General features: G+C 31.7%; 2 protein-coding genes across 3 annotated transcripts in view; one reads left to right on the forward strand and one right to left on the reverse strand.

The window, feature by feature from the left end:
* The window catches only part of LOC124947779 (leucine-rich repeat-containing protein 15), a 73,241-nt gene that overhangs the window by 10,429 nt on the left and 40,451 nt on the right, over positions 1 to 22,361 (reverse strand). The gene's annotated exons all lie outside the window — the stretch shown is intronic.
* LOC124947781 overlaps positions 1 to 22,361 on the forward strand; it is a 214,979-nt gene that overhangs the window by 5,125 nt on the left and 187,493 nt on the right. The window lies entirely within an intron of this gene.

The raw sequence follows: 22,361 nt of genomic DNA on the forward strand, positions 1-22,361 counted from the left end.
TAGCGTTACTTAACTCGTTGTACCTATTTTTATTATAGGTATAAATGGGAGCTGATAAAATGCTTCTACGCCGTTACTGTATGCTTTTCTATTTCAACGAAAAGAAAATTGCTGCAAAAACAAGCTGGATCTAACTATCCATTTAAATCTGAAATCTATGGAAAGAACATTGTATTCACCGATGTTTCTGAGGGATGCTTTAAAAGATTTAGAAATTAACGTTAATGACAAATCACGTTCAGGAAAGTCAAAAGAATTTGCGAATAATGAATTGCCAGAGCTTCTTGGTAATATCTAGTTCAATAATTGGAAAAGAGCTTGCAATGAATGCATCAACTGTTTTCCAGCGGTTAAACTTTCAAAAGGGAGGTGATCCGATATCAACTGATTGATTTGAGTATTTCGTGTCGATTAAACACTTGTTTATTAAGAATAAACAAGTCTTAAGCACAGAAGGAAAAGCTTCTTTTCTTTTTTATTTTTTTTTTTTTTTTCCTTTTTTTTTAACAAATCCTTACAAAATGAAAAAATGGATTTACTATGACAATCCAAAACGTAAAAAATCATAAGTAGATCTCGAAGCGTGAAGCGTGATAGAGATTCGACGAAACATTCATGCCAGCAAAATTATTTTTTGATAGAATTCCAGGAGGAAATAATATATTATGAGCTTTTACCACCGGGTAATACCATAGTCGATCAGTCAATATTTGAGGTACACGGTGCATTGATAAAAAAGGCGGCCACAAATAGCCACAAATTGACGCAAGAGTAAAAAGACTATCTTACTTTACGATATTGCCGGATCTCGTATTGCTATTGCAGCTAGCAAAAAACAATATGCATCTAGCTTTCTCATTACCCCATCTGATTTTCATTTATTCAGAAATAATTTCAATCTTGTCTGATACACAGTTTGCTGTCCAATTTGATAGTCCGAAAATAGACGTAACCTCAAAAGATGTATTATTTTTTAAAAATTAAATTAGAAAATTACTTAAGAAGTGTTAGAAGACCGTAGAAAGTAATAGCAGATATTTTGATTAAGATATAATTTGTTCTACTGTTAATTAAATAAATACATATAATAATTCGACGAATATATTTGCTAGCATCTGATAGATTGCTACAAAGTGAGATAGAAATAGGATGCAAGAGATAAGAGGATGCAATGGGAAAGGAAAAGATGGATGTACGAGAAACGTATGTACATTTGAGTGATTACGAATTTTTTTTCAGTCAACTCGTCTTTTTCGCGGGAATATTCAAAGCCAGAAAGCTTCGAATTTTCTCCCTCCTCCACTCATATGAGTTTCGCATTTTTGTTTGCACCAGGAGATCCGAATGTACTCTTCACGTGGATTGCCCTATAGCGAACGGATGTAATGACAGCGAACTCATCCAATACGCTTTGCTGACGTTAACATGACGCTGCTCTCGAAAAGCTACAATACTACTGCGTCGTGCATTCGCTTCTCTCTCTCTCTCTCTCTCTCTCTCTCTCTCTCTCTCTCTGTGTGTGTGTGTGTGTGTGCGTGCGTGCGTGCATGCGTGTATTGCTGGCATAGAAGAACGCGCTTGTAATGCCAAACTCGGTAAATTCGATGCTCGTAGAGAGCCGCCGTAAAACGACGACGGCATTGACAAAGATCATACAGCTTTACTCAATGTAACCAAAAGTTTTAATGCATTTCTCATGTATAAAAATGAATCGTTTCTTTCGAGAAGGGATATTATTATCAAATCTTTTTATAGTAATCGGGAGTAATATCATTCTTTTGATATTTGATTTATTATATGAAATAACATAGTCGAACCATTTTTTATATTATATTAACAAGTTATAGTCGAAATATAAATACATTCCCGAAATTTACTCCGATGTTTTTACATTTTTTTTATTTTTTATTTTCTACTTAAACGATTAAGAAAAGTTAAAGGAAAAACGATCTCGAGGTAAATATAACCTGATATGAATATCGTATGATCAAGAGAATAGGAAAGCTTTCGCTTCTTTTTGGAAGCACGACAAGCATAATAAGTAGATAAGTTTTAAGGAGGATCGACAAGAATCGTAAATGCGCAAGAAGCGGGAAGAGGAGAGATTATGGGAAGTGAAGCTTTTGCACCAAGAGAAAACAACTTGAGTCAAGCAAAATGTTCTCATTTCTACTACCATTGGTGTTTACGTAACGTCGGGTGTAAGTAAGAAGATTTGAGATTCAAATTTTCTATTGGAAAGAGAAAAAAAGAACGTAATGCCTTTTAACCGGAAACTACTGGCTTTTTAAACTGCACGAACAATCTAAGGACTTTTTCAGTCTACTCCCTTACCCAGTCCATTGACAATAATAATAATTTATCTTAAAAAATATTATCAGGCAATGATTAAATTCTGTTCTATGTCTGTAAATATCTAAAATCTCGTATTATGTGAAAATGAAAAGTTTGCAAATTTAATAAAGCTTTGAATAGAAATTAAAGCAGCTTTAACTTCGTATTAATGCTCGTTCATTGAAATTTGGCATGATTCAGAAATTGTAATAAACTGTTTGATCCTTTCAATTCGTTTTCCTTGAATTCTGTAATTAGAGATTCGGAATATCTTAACTATTTTACAATCACTATTGTACGCGAGATAACAGGACAAGCATAAATTTCTGTGTCGTTCATATAGGTTCATATGAGAATGTTATACGTGTACCGTGGAGCTATAGTAATGTACAAAATTCGATCATGATGGTAATTACGAGATCATATTCATGGTGATACAGACATGCAAATTTAAAATTACACACGGACCCTAACTTTGGCTGAAATATAATAAAAACTACGATATGATCCTCCAATTTTTTTTCAAAATTTTCTATTCGATTTAAAATATCGTGCAATTTGTTTTATTCTGAAACGATCAAGTAAATAATAATTATTTACTTGAACTTGAATTATTTACTTACTCGTCTAAATTACTTGAATTACCTTGTTGACGTTTTTGGTTTAACGAACATGATTATATTTAATTTAATATAAACGATTTCTTTTATCAAAAAGTGTCGTTGTCATTTAAATTAATAGAATGCTGAACGTGCGTCTGCACGTATCAAATAATTTTTCAAAAGAGCTTTACGATCTAATTGGAAATTAGGGAAAAGTTTCGTTTATACATCATACGTAAACATCATACGCAATTTAGTATCATTACGAAAGCTATAACTAATAATATATTAAATAATGCCTATGCCTTGGTTACATACGATAAAATTATTAAGATGTATAAAAAATATATTATAAAGAATAATAATATAACTGTACATATAAGGTTTCTTATTTAAATAACAACGTGCACGTTCGCTGAACAAGTAACGGAAGCAATAGTGTTTGATAGCTTCTAAAATTTGTCCATTTTTTCGCTAAATGCGACATAACAATATGATCGCCGAATACATTAAAATTATATTTACTCAATCCTTCGATGGTAGATCTAAATATAAACATTTGGAAAGCAATATATATATATATATATGTGTGTGTGTGTGTGTGTGTGTGTGTGTGTGTATAGATGCTCTATTATTAATTGTACGACGACGAGAACTAAATATTAGAACTATTGTATTTTAGGTGATATCTACGTCTGTATAAAATAAACAATTATAGACAAATCAAGGTACTGAAGAGATTTTATCTATGTATAGAGATTCATCGATTCTCTGATAAATTCCAAATGCGATTAGCGTGGTTTCCTTTAAATACAATGAGTACTGTTGGCGTGCGTTAATTCCGGAAGTGGAAGACTTGTGTAGCAAGGCCATGAGAAATCCAAGGTAGAATGTCCATTAAGAGATCCACCCCTTGGTAAGCTGGGTCAGACGTAAACTTCTGTCTAACGGTTGAGGGTAATTTTATATTCTTCCCTTGGCCTCGTGCCCCCCAGTCTCTTACTCGACATTGCTTCACCTGTTGGTTGGCCAGCTCTTCTTCTCTCCTTTCCTTTTCTATCCTTTTTTCCCTTCTTTCTATCTTTCCTTCGTTGGTTTCCCAACGTACATGTAATATTGATCCTATCTCCGACATAGAAAGCTTTGCCCAACGTATAACATCGACCATACAGAATTTTCAACTCCCATTGATTAGAACTCAAAGTATTACAAGTGTAACACTCGTCTTAAATTCGAATGTCAATATGGAACACCGAGATATTATCAATAACAAGGTATTGTTTTTTAAGAATATCATTAAATGGATTATAATCCAGTTCTTCCTTCGTGCATTATCTTTTGTTGATTTTTAACTGGTTTGATCGTTAACTCGAAATTTTCCTTTCTTCTACGTCATTCACAAAATAAAATAATTATAATTTAATTATATTAGCATCAGTTTTAATCATGTTAGTTGTACGTTATGCTACTATATTAGGTAGTATCGTTATTGTATCCTAACATGCGATGGATTTCATGTGTACGTATACATCATGTATACAAGTACATGGGAAACCAAGGTCCTTAGAATAATTCAATGAACGTTGAATAGCACTACAAATCAGAGGTGAAGTAGAGTATAGTAGCAGTGCCTATGTAACTTCATCATTATATTGATAAATGAGTCAATCCACATTAGACCAGACAAGGCAAAATATTTCTCATCGTTTGAAATGTCGTTATATTTCATTTCAATCATTAATTAATGTTATTTGCTCGTTCATATTCATTTTATTTTACGATGCCTTCGAAAGCAGAACCAGTTATCTAATAATCCTTGCTTATAAATATAGAATAGGTTCTTAAAATTTCTTTCGTTTAAAATCCAGCTATTACTTTTTAATTTATCCTTTTTAACAAAACCAATCAAATTTTTTATAAATTAAGATATACTGTCAAATATAGAATATATTTATTCATTCGGACGATTCAGATTGAGTTACCAATATCATATTACTATGGATCAGGTATTGCCTACGAAATAATCACGTTCCGTCATCTTCGATTCACATATGTATAATGAATCTTGAGAAATGTCATTATGAAGTTTAACTTTTTAATTTATGATTTTTACGATTTGTAGCTCGTTATAAGTTTGTAATAAATAATTTTTAATTCGTTAACGATCACCAAAGCGAGATCTAACAGTTTTTATTAGATTATACGAAAATTATTTTTTTTCTTCTTTTTTTTCTTCTTTTTTTTTTTTTTTATTTCTTTTTTAAGAAATAAAAATCTTGTTAGCTTCGAGAAACATTCGGTATGAATATAATTACTTTAAGGATCTTCGTGGGATCTATGTCAAACATATGATAGCGTCCTAATTTCTCGTCCGACATATCTCTTATTCTTGCTTTTCGTCTTTTATTCTCTTTTGTTCTAATCCTTTCAATTCTGGATTATTTATGACGAATAAAAATCCCTTTAAAATCTTCAAATATCAAGTATCTCACAGATATTTTCATTTTATTTTCTTTCATAGAAAACTCCATAAAAGATTTCTAAACGGATTGTATATGGAACTTTAAGGCTTCTTTTTCTTCATCATTTTCTTTCCAATAATGTCTTTATCTCGATAACTTTGTCCAACTTTACGTTCTGATGATTTGAGAAAGAAGAGTGGCAGGGAAAAGAAAAATATTAGCATCATCAGATGCTAACAGGAGTGTAGCTATGGTTGTAAAATTTCTAAATGAGAAAAAGCGAGAAGGACAGACAGAGAGAGAGAGAGAGAGAGAGAGAGAGAGAGAGAGCACTCGCAATATTGTTGGACATTGTCGTCAACGTCCACTATAAAGCCACGTAGCGAGCGCATCCCGAGGCTAATAACGATAGAGGGAGTAGACTGCGATATCGTATCGCTTCATATAGAACACATTAAAAGTTGTCTTGGCTTATCCAAGCTTATTCGAATGTGAGTTCGTATCGAAATTTTTGCGAGCCATGATAATAACTTATATTTAAAAATATTTTTGTCTTTCTTTTTTTTATAAAACAAAGAAAATAAAAGAAATCGTGTTGGAGTTAAATCTAGCAATGAGATTATTAATTTTTTTCAATGGTCGTACTAAAATGCGTTATTAATTTGTGAGGAGTATCGATCTATGTTAGCTAGACGAGTTAGCATTACGCGAGTAAAGGTACGATAAAATATGATGGTGTGAAACTACAAAACGACATGATCGAAGTTTTTATTATCCTTCCTTTCTTTCATCGCTCACCCTCTCTCCCTCTCTCTCTCTCTCTCTCTCTCTCTCTCTCTGTCTCTCTCTCTCTCTCTCTCTCTCTCTTTCTCTCTTTCACTCTCACTTTTTTCTCTTCTCGACTGTTAATGCGCTTTCAATTTCCAGTTAATTGGTTTTTCGTTTATATAAATAAGTTAGAACGAAGCACGGAGCAAAGAAAAAAATACTTTGACGTAAATCAAAGTTAACGTCGGACTTTCGAAAAAGTGAAGTAACAAAAATGATGAAAAAGAAAGTGATGAAAGATCGATATTTATTGTTCAAGTTTTCGAAATGATCAGGAATTTGAACGAACAATCTCAATGAAGAATACGATCTCTGTGTTAGGTAGAAAGATTGGAAATCGTGGTTTTCCACCTATAATATAGTAAAATATTTTCCCTTCATGTATTCTCTTTCTTTCTCTTCCTCTTCCTCTCTCTCTCTCTCTCTCTCTCTCTCTCTTCACTTTTGTTTCTTTCGGTGTTGTACAAATATGTTTGTATAATATATGTATGTACGCATCTATAAAATGTTGGCAATTTTCCAGTCTCCGAAGAAAATTATTCGTTTGGGATAAGTTAGTGAACGTAGTGATCCTATGGGAATAGGCCACTTCGTGATTATTTACCTCTCTTAAACCTAAGTGCCATTCTAGAATATCGTATCTCCAAAGTTATTTCTTCAATGACGATAACGATTCTCTTCGGTAACAATACAAAAGTTGTGATCCAAGATTATGCTTTTCGGATAATGATGGAAATTCGATTCGAGACGAGGAAATCCATTTCCTTAATTTACGAAGCTTATGACTTGCGTGCGCGAACATAACGGAAATAGGTTCTCTTTGGAAAAGTTTCACGTAAAATAACTCTATCGTCATAAATTAAGAAAACTATTCAGGAAAAGTTGTAGTAAATATGTTTGTAATTTTTTCTTTTAATGATTTTTTTCAATCCGTGTTATAATAAAATATTTTTTACTTTTGCAAATTTAATTCAATCTTTTTCAAATCAAATCCACCCTTTAACAAATTAAATTCACTGATAAAATATATTATCAAGTGTAAATTTACTAAGAAATTGCAAAATTTTATAGTACAAAGATTTACATGAAAATACTTATTTAATATTGATTAACAATCCTTCATAATTCATAATTCGTAATTACATATTATAATTGTAGAAAAAAAAAATTCATTTAGACATTTTCTGAAAGAAAGTGTCAAAAAATCAAATTATACGTGCAAAAAGATCCTAGCTGATTCTGTAAATCATGAACAATTGATACGTGTAATTGAAGAATCTGTTGATTATTGTACATATAAATCTCTATACGAAATTATCATCGGCTATGAAGTGGATCACAGATTAAGTTATTACAATAAATATTTACATCTGTTAGTTTTTACGTTATTTATAGATTATGAATTACGACGTATTACTAAATGAGTATTTTTCATTAAACAAATATTTGTGCGCATCTATGTACACAATAACTAATCGTAAGTTTAATTAAACAAATATTTTTATATACATTCATGTATTATGAAGATTTGGCATTTCTTAAGAAAAAATTTATACTTGGTTTTTCTTTTCATTATTAAAGCTTAATATACAAAGATTTCTTTAGAGAAATTTTATTTTTAAAAGGGCGAATGTGTTTGGCAAAGGTTGAATTTGAATTCTCAAAACCTGTATCAACTCGATCGATCGCAATGGTTCATTTTTTAACGACCTGTCGCAAACCCTTTGAATCTCCAAGGCACAACAATTTTATAGAATGTCGTTGAGATGAATTGTTTCCGCATGTACATCATGACATCTAACGTCGAAAACTAGTAATGATAATGATCGATCTGCACGGAATCTCTTTTCACATTGCACCAGGTCGATCGAGCAAAACTCCAACGCGAATGGTCTTACTGTCTGCGTTCTCGTCTTTTGTCCTCTTTCTCGAATTATTTGGGAAAATCGAAGGAATTGAAAGAATATATACAATATTTCATTTAAACGGCTCTCAAACAGATTTAACATAAAAGGCCGAGCTATCAGACTCCTCCGTAAATTCAGGTGAAAACCTTTCGCAGATACATCTTTAATGGTATTTAAAAGTAGAACGAATGGTATTTATTTATATCATGCGTAAAACTAGGATTTTGTTATTTAAGGAAAGAGAAGAAACATCGAAAGTTATGTTCCATTTCTATTTTACGATATGTTTCACCGAGAAGGTTCTGTAAACATTAAGAAAATACAAGCAATTTTTCGTAGAAGTTGTGCCCCACGAAGTATCTTATGCGGAACATTCGAATTTCATCAGCCTAGACTAGGGGGTACTTGGTGGTTAAAATTTTTTTTTTACTTTCTTTATAAACAAGAACAACGATGAGTCCATCTATTCCAGAAATTCTCAGACATTACACTTTGGCATGTTTTTTTGCCTTGGTAGAACGGACTACAACATGAAAAGACTTTCTTCTCGGCAGGGTATCTCAACTTGTAAGCCAGAACGCAAACGAATCGACCAACATATGTTAAGTCACACCGGGCCATAAATCTTCTGTCAGTGTAACCCTAGCTTTCAACATTGCATCTGTCCTACGTAGGAGCTGGCAAATTCATCTAATAAACTCGAGATGCATACAAAGCTCATTCCTACTCCAAAGGTCAGCAAAGGTTTGTGCGATAAAAGTCATGTGTGGTAAGGTAAACGAATCACCAAGGTGTCAATCATGTTCGAGGGACGATTATGAAGAGGAGGAGGTAGTCCATGCAACTGACGCATGTTGATGCACGCTTTACAGGATCTCCATGGTACCATAGACCGAGAGTTCTTCAACTAATTTAAGGATGTACGATAAGCCAAACTTTCTTAATAAGCCAATCGAGGTAACTTTGAGCGATGCCAAGAATTTTTAGTAAAGATAATAGATTGGACTAAACTGAAGAAACAATATGCAAATATAAATCTACACTTATAAGGGAAAAGAAAAACTTAGTTTCGCTTATAATTTAGGTTTAACAAAATAATGAAATGAATCGAATAATGGGAGAGTTTGTCTCAAATGATTTGCAAAAGTGTATTAAGTATCTCTTTGTTAAATGGACCTTTGGAGAATTTTAAAAATAAGAATCGATAATAAGGATTAAGAATTGCGAAAGCAATTAATTATGAGATCACGCTAATGTTTCACTTGTGTTCTCGATATCCAATTTTCTCTTAACTACGTTATTAGACGGACACATGCATATTTTCAGGGTATAACGCTATTAGCGTCGGTGACCCATGTTAGCTTATGCATTTGACTTTTATAGATCAATAAAATAAATCCATATATTAGAATAATCGATTGATTGCAAGTGTCAATTCATTTTTACAACGACAGGAAGTAACCAGCTATTTATTATTTTATATTTACATACGTATTATTACATATACACGCTACTACATATTATATTATGACAAATAAATTATATATTTCTTCATAATGTCGTCGCCTGAATCTTCCGAATATGATTAATTTGATAGAATCGATGAAAAAGGTCGTGGGAAAACTAGTAAAACCGTATTTGCGATTAATCGTCATTTGAGTACCGACTGAATATCGAGTTAGCATATGAATTCCCAAAAAATACAATTTCGCTGAGTGGTTCGACAGAAAAAAAAAAGAGAGGAAAAAAAAAAAAACAAAAAAAAAAAAAAAAAAGAAAAATCCGATACTTCCTACGGCAAGTGGATATTTTTTATCAATGCGAAAGTTCATTTCGATACTAGTCAAACAAATATTCGTATACCTTTTATAGTAGTCAAAAAAATGCTCTGTCTTCTTTTTCCTTCTTTTTATCTTTTTCATTTTACCTTACAAATCAATGATTCTTTTTCAGGTTCTATTTTAATCTTAAATTGAACTTTATTTTCCTATAGATCGACAAAGTATGGTATCTAAGTATGGTATTTATTTTTATGTAAAATTAAAATTACAATTAGTGTGTTTAATTAAAGAACTTGTGTTCTGCTTTCTTTAACTCATTAAGATTTATCTATAAATTGAAATTCCTTATGTGCACTAAGCACAATTCTACGAATATTATTTCAAAGATATTCATAAAATCTGCAGATGGGCCGTAGCAATCGTTGCAATAAGGGGTCAGCAATAATTTAGCAACTTTAGCAAATGCTCATAACATATCTCGTTTATATGAATGTATATGAATTTACGAATTCCAAAAGAAAGAGAGAATGTAGGAAGTTGGGAAAATCGATTATTTGACGTCGTATATATGATACAATCGGATCTATAAAATAAAAATATATTTTTCGTTTTTCTGTTTTCTTTTTTATTTATGTTTCATGTCGAAGAATTCAGTGTATAAATGCCGATAACAAAACTTTTTTATCAGAAATTTTCTAATGACACATGATCGAAGGTTTCGATCATCGAGAGAAAATTTAAATGAATTTGAATCCGTTGCTATTCATTTTGAAACTTTTGAAAATATAATAAATTCGAAATAAAGATATTTCATATTCGTTGATGGAACTTATTCTTATAAGATAAAATGACGTATACACAGACAACTTACTTGCTATATCTTTTACACTATTATAAGCTAAGAGAGAGAGAGAGAGAGAGAGAGAGAGAGAGAGAGAGAGAGGGAGAGAGAGAGAATTCACTCTCTAGTATATTCGTTTATTGATCAATCTTTTATTTCACAATACTTAGATAAATAAAAATATCGAAAGATTTTTAGAATGAGACATCACGGAGAGATTAATTTTTATTCGGCGAATTAACGATCGTCATCGTCTATTTCGAAAGTTATAGAACAATCTGACATTAATTTGCGCGATCTTGTATTTACTACAATGCAGACGAATTATAATCTGATCCGTCGTTATGCTTGACAAGAGTGATGGATTAAATGGATATTACCATCGAGATACCGTTTCGATTAAAGTCTTATATGGATATGGATACGTACGTTTGATCTAACGTTTAGATTTTCTCTTTGCGATGACATCAAACATTTTCGGCATTTCTCAAGAAAAAGTGATACATTTATTTCACGGAACAAATAGAATATTTATGTTACGACGTTATTTATATTTATAACTCGAACGAAGCAAAAAATGGAGGGAGAGAGAGAGAGAGAGAGAGAGAGAGAGAGGGATAAAGAAAAATAAACGATAGAATTTCTAATGGCGTCTTGTAATCGTAGTAAACTCATTAGTTGCCAGACAAGACGTAAGAGGCTGTTTATCAATTAGGAACTAATGCGAAAACCATCCAAACTACCGACCTTAATAGTCCAGTGATCTCCCATTTATCTCTTACGCGACGATGATATTAAATTAGACGTGTTAACTAGAAAATAAGACATCAAACACGTCTATTCGCATTCGTCATTATACTCTGATCTATGTATAATAATGAAATGATCAACGTTCATATACGTTTTTTATAAAGCAATTATTACTTTAATTAACAATTAAGATTCAAGTGTAGAATAGTACGAAAAAAAAGTTTGGAATCGTAATAACGTATAAGTAAAACAAATATTGCCATTTTACGACATTAATTGAGCTTTGAAGTATTTAAGTAATATCTTGCGAAATGACGATATGCGATCATGTCGTACTTAATAACTCCCATTGCGTTTAATCGGCTGCTGGATTGTGACAATTCTAATCTCTTTTAATCATATGAAATATTTATAAAACGAAAGATATTATGAAATTAATATCGATACAATGACTATTTTTTTTATGAAAAAATTTATAATCTTATTTGTTAAAATAAGGCAACGAGTTAGGAGCTGGTGAGAAATTTTCATTACATAGAGATAAATATTTCTAGGATTTTGCTCAGTGCCTTTTAAGCTTTACGAATATCCGACAAGCATGACAATTAATTAAAGCTTTTAACAAAGAAATCGGAATAATATATTCATGCGAGTTTGGACGATAATGAAAAGACCAGAAACGAATAAAGGCATAAAGAAATAATAATAAGAAAAGATAAAGTACCTTAGGTATATATGCCGATATAAGTTTGACATTTGAATCGTTATTGAAATTGATATTATTATTTATAAAAACATTTCAGATTAGTAATGTCAGAAATTAGCTGACTCCGTCGGTAAAGGCGAATAAGAATAACACTTTTTTCTTCTTTTTTTTTTTTTTTTTTTTTTTTTTTTTTTTTTTTTTTTTTCGTCGAGGAATACCATTTCTTTCCAACGGATAATATTCGTAGATCGAGATTGAAAAGAGAGAAAGATATTCGTTGAATGATTTTATACGGGGTCATGGTGAGAAACCATAGAGACTTCCCTATGGTTTCTAATCGATCGTGAATGATATATGTTCCGTTCGCGCTAAATACCAAGAGTGGAAATACACTGTTACAAGAAAAGAGAAAAATATCTTATGGCGATTTGAGGCGATTGAGGTGATCTCAGTCTTGAATCACGTCAGGCACCATACTAACCGGAAATCAATAAGTCGCCGATCAATTTGCTTCCTATCTTCCTCTTCCTCCTTTGTTTTTCACAATTTTATGGAGCCATATTAAATAAATGTTTATTCTATGGTGCAGATCGGGATATATACATGGTAAATCCATTAGACTCTACCGAATTGGATATAAGAAGTTTCTCTATCCTTCTTCTTTTCTCTACTTTCGTTATTAGAAACTCTCTTTATTGGAAAACTAGATAATAGAAAAATGTAGAAAAATTTTTCGCATACTCGATACAGAGATTTTTTAAAAAAAAGATGAGAGCTTCTAATGGATGCATATCTTTTTTTTTTTTTTGCTTTCGAAAAAGTAATGGGTAAATTCTAAAACGATTTATCCATTCGATAAAATCAACTATTTTTGGGATCAATCAATGTTTGAGTAGATCCATTGAAAATTGGATTTTCGGTGTTATATTTAGTAAATTCTCGCTGAATAACAACAATTTCAAATACCCTTAGGGGTATCCTTTGGGAATTGTTAGTGATTCAACTTTGTAGACATGTAGGAACATATACTGTACTTTCCCTCTTTTATATTATTTATTCTTCCACTATCGGTGGTTAACTTTCGGTGGACACGTAGTTAATGCGTGGGCTATGGAGAAATCGAATTTTAACTGACAAATTATATTCTTCGATATATATATATATATATATATATATATATGATAAATAGTGTTACGCTGAGTACCAAAGCATTTCACACCTTTCGATTCTTAACGATACGGCGAAATAACTTTTTAAGTATATAATCCAATTCAAACTTGTTCTTTTTTTTTTTATGCTTCCTCTACTCTCCTTCTTCGTACAAAAGACGTGTCTGCATATTTTGCGTATTCTCAAGCACGAATTGAATTCTTTTAACAAAGTCAACGTTGTCATCGTTGGTCCGATGAAAAAATGCCAATCATACGTTCCGCATCGAAACATTTGACTCTCATTTCAGATAGAAAAATATCTTTTTATTTTCCTTTATTTTACTTCGTCATCTATTAAAAGCGTACGCAGTCGGAATAGGCGATTCGAAGAGATGTGCCGCATAGTCTCGATCAAAATCTTAGACTGGTGAAACGCATGTGCATATTTCTTGAGATGACCGTCCGCTTCAAGAATTTATTTATTGCCACACGAAATCCTTACTCTTGATTGTTTATTAAGGCCTCTTTGTATATAAGTCTCTATGTAACGTGAACATTATATTGTACGACCGAAAACGCTATTAGGAGACCGTGAGAACCATTCTTATTTACGTTTCAGACATTTCTGTGTACGTTTGTAATGTTCTAGATCCGCCAACTAACTCAAGAAGTCGACTTGTAGGTTAAACTATTTGTCTTAGGGCTGTTCTTGAAATAACTATTTTATAGCCTTAAATCGCATCATGCAAGGGAGAACATTTAACATTTGTTTCGAGACAACCTATAACGAATCAGGGATCATATTCCTTCCCTTTTCTCGTTATTGCTCCTATTCAAACTCGTACTACTTATAGTTGAATTTGTAAAAAAAAAAAAAAAAAAAGAAAAAGAGAAAAAAAAACCTCACCGAATCTGTTTATACCGAAACTCACCGTTCTGTCTATAGTTGTTCTTAATTGCGCATCAGCTTTTTCTACGTGAATCCTAATCTGCCATTTCTTTACAATTGAACGATAAACCGATGAGTAAGAAACATTCAAAATTCTTTATTCCGGCATGTAAAGATTATATGACGAAATCATTATTCTCCATTTTCTGTCTATTTTTGACAGCCATTTGGATCTTTTTCACAATTTTAGCACAATTTCGTGCCTTTCTATAATTAAATGTTTTATTTGCGTATTTGTAACTTACTTTTGAATGCTCTAAATTTTCATTTCAACGAATTGAGATGAGTTTTTTGCCGATAAAAGTTTAAATGGTCGACAATAACGAGTATTTAAATAACATTCGATTTTTCCAAACAAAACATATTTCATTTTAAATCTTTATATTGGAACGAATGATATTAAAAAGAAGATTTCATGAATACTTTTGATCGATGGAAATTTTTGCTTATACCTATTATGACCGCTACTTTCGTCGCATAATTAAATTTAATTTTTTTTTTCTTTTTTCTTTTTTCATTCTTAAAAATACATTTCTGAATTTCAAAATAGGTGATATTATTCGTGTTTTATATTACTATTGGATATAACGAAATTTTTAGCCGGTCGCTAAATTTTATCTGAAAATATTTCAAATTGAGACTTTTCCTCTCTTTAATTAAAATCAAATACGTATATTAATTCGAATATTGCTTTTTTGATTATTTCTTACTTACTTCTTCATAGCAACATATATATATATATATATATATATATATATATATATATATATATATATTCGTATAATCTAATTAAGTCATTTATATTTAGTAAGACTACTCCAATGATCGAAAAGAGAAGCGAGCAGCGCTAAAAACAAGATCATTTAACAGTGTACCCCACATTTATCCATATAAAATTCGTATTAAAGAAAACTTTGAAGTCTACTCTAATAGAAAAATCTCTGCGTTTGTCGCTATTTATTGAATGCTTTCACTATATTTTCCATCGTCAAAATTAATTAACCTTAAATAATCAATTTCGTATAATCAATAAAATTAATCTAAATAAATATTACGTACTTTATGTAATCCTATTAATAGATATTGTTTCAGGAGCTAATTGATGCTTGTAAATAAGGTATAGAATTTTTAAGTAATACCGACATTAAAATTCAATTGCTTCTTATTGCTCTAGATCGAGTACGGTTCTTGTATAAAGTTAAATTATTGATATTGTTCAGCTAATTAGGATTAATCGAATCACTACGGGTCCTTCCGAAAAATTCGTGAAAATGACAAATATCGAAAACTTTAGCACATTTATGTATTGCGAGACGAGTAAGTTTGTCCGCAACATCCATACGAATCAGTTATCTCAAAGATCGGTTTGCTAAAGTCGCGTTAATTCAAAATTATACATTCATAATTAAAAGTTTTTTGCTCGAAAACAACTGCCACTGGTGAATCTGTTTTTGTAACATATCCCAACAATTCATGGTCCTCCGAGGAACGTTTATTCAACAACAACACAGGATACGGTACATCGTAATTTGCATCGAGTATTATTGTTATTTCAATCGGGAGTATTCCATCTTGTTGTTACGGAAAATAATAGGATAAGAGAAATTACAGTTGACTTTGCTAAATATCTCCCAGAGATGAGGAGCCATCTTTGCGGTATTCTCCAATTTTCACCTTGACGACACCCCGGGGGCTCAATTTGCGTTGCCAGGATGATGAAGACTTGTCGGGCTTACAAGATATAACCTAAAATCATGCGATGTTCGATGAAATATTTAGCATGATGAAGAAAGCAAAATTCATTTGACAGCGGATGCGATCAGAATAAAAGGGATTTATTAGAATTTATAAAGTAAAGTTCTGACTCAAAGAATTGTCGCTATGTGTTAACGACTACTGATTTTCTTATCACCGAGAAAGAAATTAAGATTTGAGATGAAAGCTTTGAAACGAACGAACGAACGAACGAACGAACGAACGAACGAACGAACGAACGAACATGGAAACATAAAAGGAAACGGGAAAGGAAAAATCGCCAAGAAAGATAGAAAGAAAGAAAAAATAAAAGCTTAGAAGAAAGAGAATAATGGACATATCGCTCGGCAAGTAAAGCTTTAGAAAAATTTTTAATTAATATAATGTTGTTGCAGCTTCTTTATTTACAGCTCTGTGCCTGCGAGTGGATCCCTCATAGTTTTGGCACATTACAATATACGTGGGTAAAATGAATACCGCGTACGTGCATTTCGCTCAAATGAAAACTCATTTCTGTCTCGTTTATCTCAATAAAAAGAACGACATTACATGGATTATATTCTATTTATCATGGACTAAAAGTATAAGGCTCCATATGTTATTCGTATATAACCGATTCTTTATTTAACGAAGAAATAAGAAAAGTAATGAAGAAAAAAAGGGAATAATTAATTACCATTTGTACAATTTGAAATAATTCGGTAAGCGAACAGCGGATATATAAAAAATATCATTTATGTTTTTTGTTCTTTTTTTTTTTTTTCCTTTCTTTTTCCTGATAGTAATCGCGATTTCGATATCTCTAATTAACTCCATCAACTTTTCTATTATTATGTTCCGTGGCGTAAAATAAAAATTCATCTAAGAGGTTAACTTTAACAATAACCGTATTAAAAGAAACCGTCGTAAGTCGGAAAGTTAATCTCATTAAAGTTTAGCTTTCCCCGTACCCCTACTCAAGACGTAAGACCACTACAAAGGAAGTTTTTCAACCATGATCGTTCCTTTCTCTCCTGATACGTAAAATAAACTTTTCGAACGATACAAAGCGACATGAGAAAAAAAGAAAATTCTGATGGATTTCTTTCATAAATATCTTTTATCATTTTCTTTTGTGATTTCATAAAAAAGAAAAAAAAAAAAAAAAGAAAAAAAAAAGAAAAGAAAAGAAAAAAAGGAAGAAAGAAAAAAGAAAAGGCTTGAACAAATCAGTCAACGTCTAAAGGAAGGTTAGCGAGTTGATCCAACGAGTTATATCCAACAGATATATCTTCTTTTTTTTTTCTTTTACACGCTATCTTTACCGCCTATCTTTATCTCCGCAACAATAAACAGTGAAATATAAATATTCTTTGGCTTCTTCGAATTGTGTGCACTGCCTTAAATTATTCGTCTCTTTGTTCTCACTTCCGAGGATCTTTCAAAGACAACGAAAGGATGATACACTTGCGAATTGGTCCTACAGTTTACATATTTTCGAACACGCATGCTCGATCATTTTAATCGTGCGAGCTTTTTCTCGGTTCAACGAATCCTAGCTAAAAGATTTTTGAATTCGCGATATGAAATTGCGAAATTTCTCGAACAATCATTAAACTCGAAGATTAAGAAAGGTAAATCTTAAAATCAAATTTTTTCGTGCTTTCTGATTAAGACTTCAAATTATTTGATTAGAGATAGAAGTACAGGTTTGTGCAGTATCGATTTCCCGGCGTAATCTCTAAATCTTGTAATAATTATCAACGGGAACAGACTTTAATACAATTGCAGAGTTCGATAAGATACAAATAAGTCTTAATTATAGACGGATTGACTGTCATACCTATATATTAACTTTTACCATTATCGTAATTAATAATTAGGTTGAACATGAATGTACATTAAGAAAATATTCACATTAAGGATTATTCATTAGAAATCGTTGGGAATGCATATAAGGTGAGTGAATTAACGACGTTTCGAAAATTGTCTAAACCTGGAATATTTCGCGTTCGTGGACGCGTTATGTAATCACACTTAAACTCCTCTTTCTTTCTGACAAAAACAATTTATTATTACATTTTATTATTTAAAAAGGCGATAAATACATTTAACATTCAATTCTGAACCGAAAGTTTTATCCAACAACTAAAAGTATTCCATTAATCTATCTATTTTTCAAGGATAAATTAGTGCAATCACCTTGTACAAGAAATGAAATTGTTGTGTGTAATGAAATATTCGCGAATAAACCAATCAAAATTTATCCCCTCTCATTCGTTATACTTTTCACGCTCGAACTCTTCGCTCGAACAAATCTTTCCGTTATCCTTAATCTTTCCTTTAATATTTCCGATCGTCTTGGCGGATAATCAATCGTTGAGAGTAAATGAATCTTAAAAAAATCCCGAGGGAAGCAACACCTAGAAATCACCAAGGATTAATCGCCGGTAATTAGGATCCACCGAAGATTCATCAAGAATCGTGATAATTAGAATCGCTGGGAACTAAGATCCATCAAGACTTCTTGATGATTTACCAAGAATTTCGATAACCATATAGAGTTTAATCGGCAATTGTGGGAATATTTGCATTATCGTAATCTTGTTACCGACAGTAAAATATAATATTTAATAAAACAAATGCTAAATTTATTGATTCGCTGCTTAACCTAGATTGAGATCGAGCCTTCGGCATTAAGCTGTCGAAAGCATTACTACTAGTGCGCATGTTAGAAAGGAAGCAAGGTAACGCATGTGCGCCAGTCAAAGTCAATTCTTGGCGTATGCGCAACGTAACAATAAAATTCTGAAGGTCGAGTCGCTCGTATTAAAATCAGGGATGGTAGACAGTTCCTTACTTTAAGGGCAACGAAGGTTGCAATTAAGATTTCTAAAATACTCTAATTGTCTAATCGATTATGACTCCACCCTCGAAGAACTTTAGAAGAGAAAATTTGTATAAGGATATAGAAGATATATATATATATAGAAGACATAGACGGAAATATAAAGAATGGTTCAGGGAGACCATCTATTTGAATTTTTGTTAATCAGGCTTTATGAGAGGTTTACAATACAGATGGCGTATTTCAGGTTTGACACATAAAAGTTTAATTTATGCTTTCCTCTTTCTCGTGCTCTTTAATTAAGAATTAAATCGACTAATTCCTTTAGAAACCTTCTATGAGGACATTCGGCCTGTATAATGTCTATCGGTCGGTGACCGTAATAAATTGGAGACTCTTTGTTTCTTTTTTTAAATGAATTAAAGTTGTGAATCGAAAATTAAATTAATTTAACCGTTAAGATAGTACAATATTACGAAACCATGGGAAATGATATGATAAATTTTAGTGGTAATTGCAGATGTAAAATAAGGTAAAAAATTTTCAAGTTCTTTCATTCAACATGTAATGATTATTTTTATTAAAGAATGAAGGAAAAGTTAAGTTTATCCTCCATTGCAATAGGTTTCGTAAAATTAGGTTAAACGATCCTCGAATATACGTATCGACATCCGCCAACATTTCTGGGGTATATAAATGTAGCTACGTGTCAATAGTTCGATTTGCTATTTTGCAGCTCAATCGTGTTACGTTTTCTGCTCGGGAGAACATAAAAGTTTCTTCATGTTACTGCAGACATTTCTTCGAAAAATGAAAATATTTCATTTATTCCCATTTATGAGCACTGTAAATCATTATTCATACATGTTTAATTCATTTTATCTAAATCTGTAAATTTCTATATCAGAGATTAGAAGAAGAAATAACTGCAATATTTGCATTCGTTCGATGAATTGGAATATTCATAATGAATTCAAATAAATGAATACTTACATTATCCAAAGTAAACGTATCCTTAAACCTTAACTACTAAGAATATAATGTATGATTTTTATAAAGGAAAAATCTTTTTTATAAAGGAAATTTCTGAAGTTTAGCAGAAAGTACGCTTTTCGAAATTACAATTTCCTCTTAGACGTAACAACGATTTTTCCCTTAAAGAAATATAGAAATTGTACTCGCACATGTACATACCTATTTACCTCCTACGAAATATCAAACGACTACGATTTGGTAAAACTATATGTACACACACACACACACACACACACACACACACGCGCGCGCGCGCGCGCGCGCGCGCGCGTAAGAGTGCGAATGGAAAACTATTCTGACGAATAAATGAGTGCACGCCAATAGCAATCCACGGAAGAATTTCTGAAGAATTTTATTTTCTTTGTTTCCACGCTCAACTTCGCAGAAATTCTCCATCTTCGACAATTCGACAACTTTCTATGGTTTTCCCATGGGACATCCAAATTGCATTTTAAAAGTAGACAGCAAATAATAGAAAAAGTAGAGCTATACGCATGCTAAAGTAGAAATGTGTGAATTCGCGCACAGCAACGAAAAATGAGTTTTTCACCGAGAATAGAACGAAACGAAACGAGAAATTCTTTTCTTCTGATACTCACCCGATTCGAATTTTCAAATTTCATCGCACATTCGATGAATATAATAATAATATTATATAGAATAATATAAATGAGAAAAATAAAAAGTGTGACGTCAATTAAAAGTTGAAACTCGATAGAAGAATTGTTACTGTAAATTGTTAAATTTCAGAGATGATTGTGATCCACGACAGTCGCTAGGATTAAATAGGATTTGTCGTGAAAATATTGATTAACTTATTAATAGTTAATTAAAACTCTCGAGATAAGAGAATGCATACTTTGTAACACATTGAAAGACATATGTGATTCCTCTTTCTAGCTACCATCTGTATTATCAATCATTATAATTTTCGTATATACCGGATATCTCATTCTAAACGATGCGACCCCCAAATATCCCCAATTTCATTGCTTTTATAAAGGAATGTTTCAAATCAAAGTTATTAGGATTTGAGTAGCAAATATTACTGCGATATTAACTATTACAATATCCGATTGTTACTGTTAATGTTTGTAAAAAAAATATAATAAAAAAAGAGACGAAGGAATATATAATTCAACGCTACGAACATATTACTCAAGTGATAATATCTATATAGTATAACATTAACGTAATTATTGTGAATTCGTAGAAGACATTATATATAAGTAGAAATTATTAATCGATATCTCTTCTCATGAGAAAAGAATAGAAAAAGAAAGAGAGGTAAAAATGTTGCCAGTCATCGTATCGCCGCATATTAAAGTAAGCGTGTAATTCCACGAAAAATAAGAAAAGAAATAAAGGGAAATATTCAAATCAGTGGCACTTGCACGTTATTCGAATTTAGTTGCATGCGACCGGCGAATAATGCTCATTGACTCCTATGGAATCACGAATCGCGTGTAAGGAGACTTTGGATGAAAATATCCTTGTATGGTGCATCACCGCTATTACTATCATTAGCTATTGTTATCAATGTCATAAACCTTCTCAGGAGTGGTAAGTAATATTACTCCTCTGCGAATGTTATGGCACATCTTAATGACAATTTTAATTCGATCCCTCTGAACGAAGAAATTCGCCCTTTTCAATTTATAATGTGTGTATACGTGTTATATATCATGCCCTTCGACGCTGTATATGATATTATCCCGATGGTAACCGAATTAGATTGTCAAAAATACTCAACAATAATTGAAAATAAATAGTAATTATATATTTGGAAGGGATATACAAAAACATTGAAAATAATTTTAAAGTTTACCTTTGTATGCGAATTAAAATTCGTTAAATGCGCAATCTTGATTAATTGTATTAATTAATTCAAGTTGAAACTAAATCGCGTATACACGCTCTTTTTGTACAGGCGGTATTACGTGCACGATAATCGGAAGCGCTTTAACGCGCTTACGGCAACTAAAGGGTTAATTATTAAATTGAAAGTACTCGAGTAAATTCACCATAGATAAAGGAGATAATTATCGTATAATATTCGATAAATGTTGATCCGTATGGAATAATATAGAATGGGGCTCGTAACATTGTCGAGAAATTTTATTTCTCAATGTATAAATGTACAAAAGACAATATCATTAATTAGAGCGTCTTAGGATTTTGTAGGAGTAATGGAAAACTACGCCTACCACCAAGAATATTATAAATATCTATGTACTTCCTTCGCGGCATGACAAAACTCTCACGAAGATAGATTTGCCTATTCGCTTCGTCGAATTCACCGATTTCACCGATATACATACGTTTACCGTTGCAATTCTTTAATGCGCTCGCTCTCTATTCTTTTGCTTTTTTTTTTTTTTTTTTTTTTTTCCTTTTTTCCTTTTTTCTTCTTTGTTTTTTCCTTTTTCTTTA

Source organism: Vespa velutina, chromosome 3 (genome assembly GCF_912470025.1).
Source record: "Vespa velutina chromosome 3, iVesVel2.1, whole genome shotgun sequence".
In the NCBI taxonomy this organism is placed as follows: Eukaryota; Metazoa; Arthropoda; class Insecta; order Hymenoptera; family Vespidae; genus Vespa; species Vespa velutina.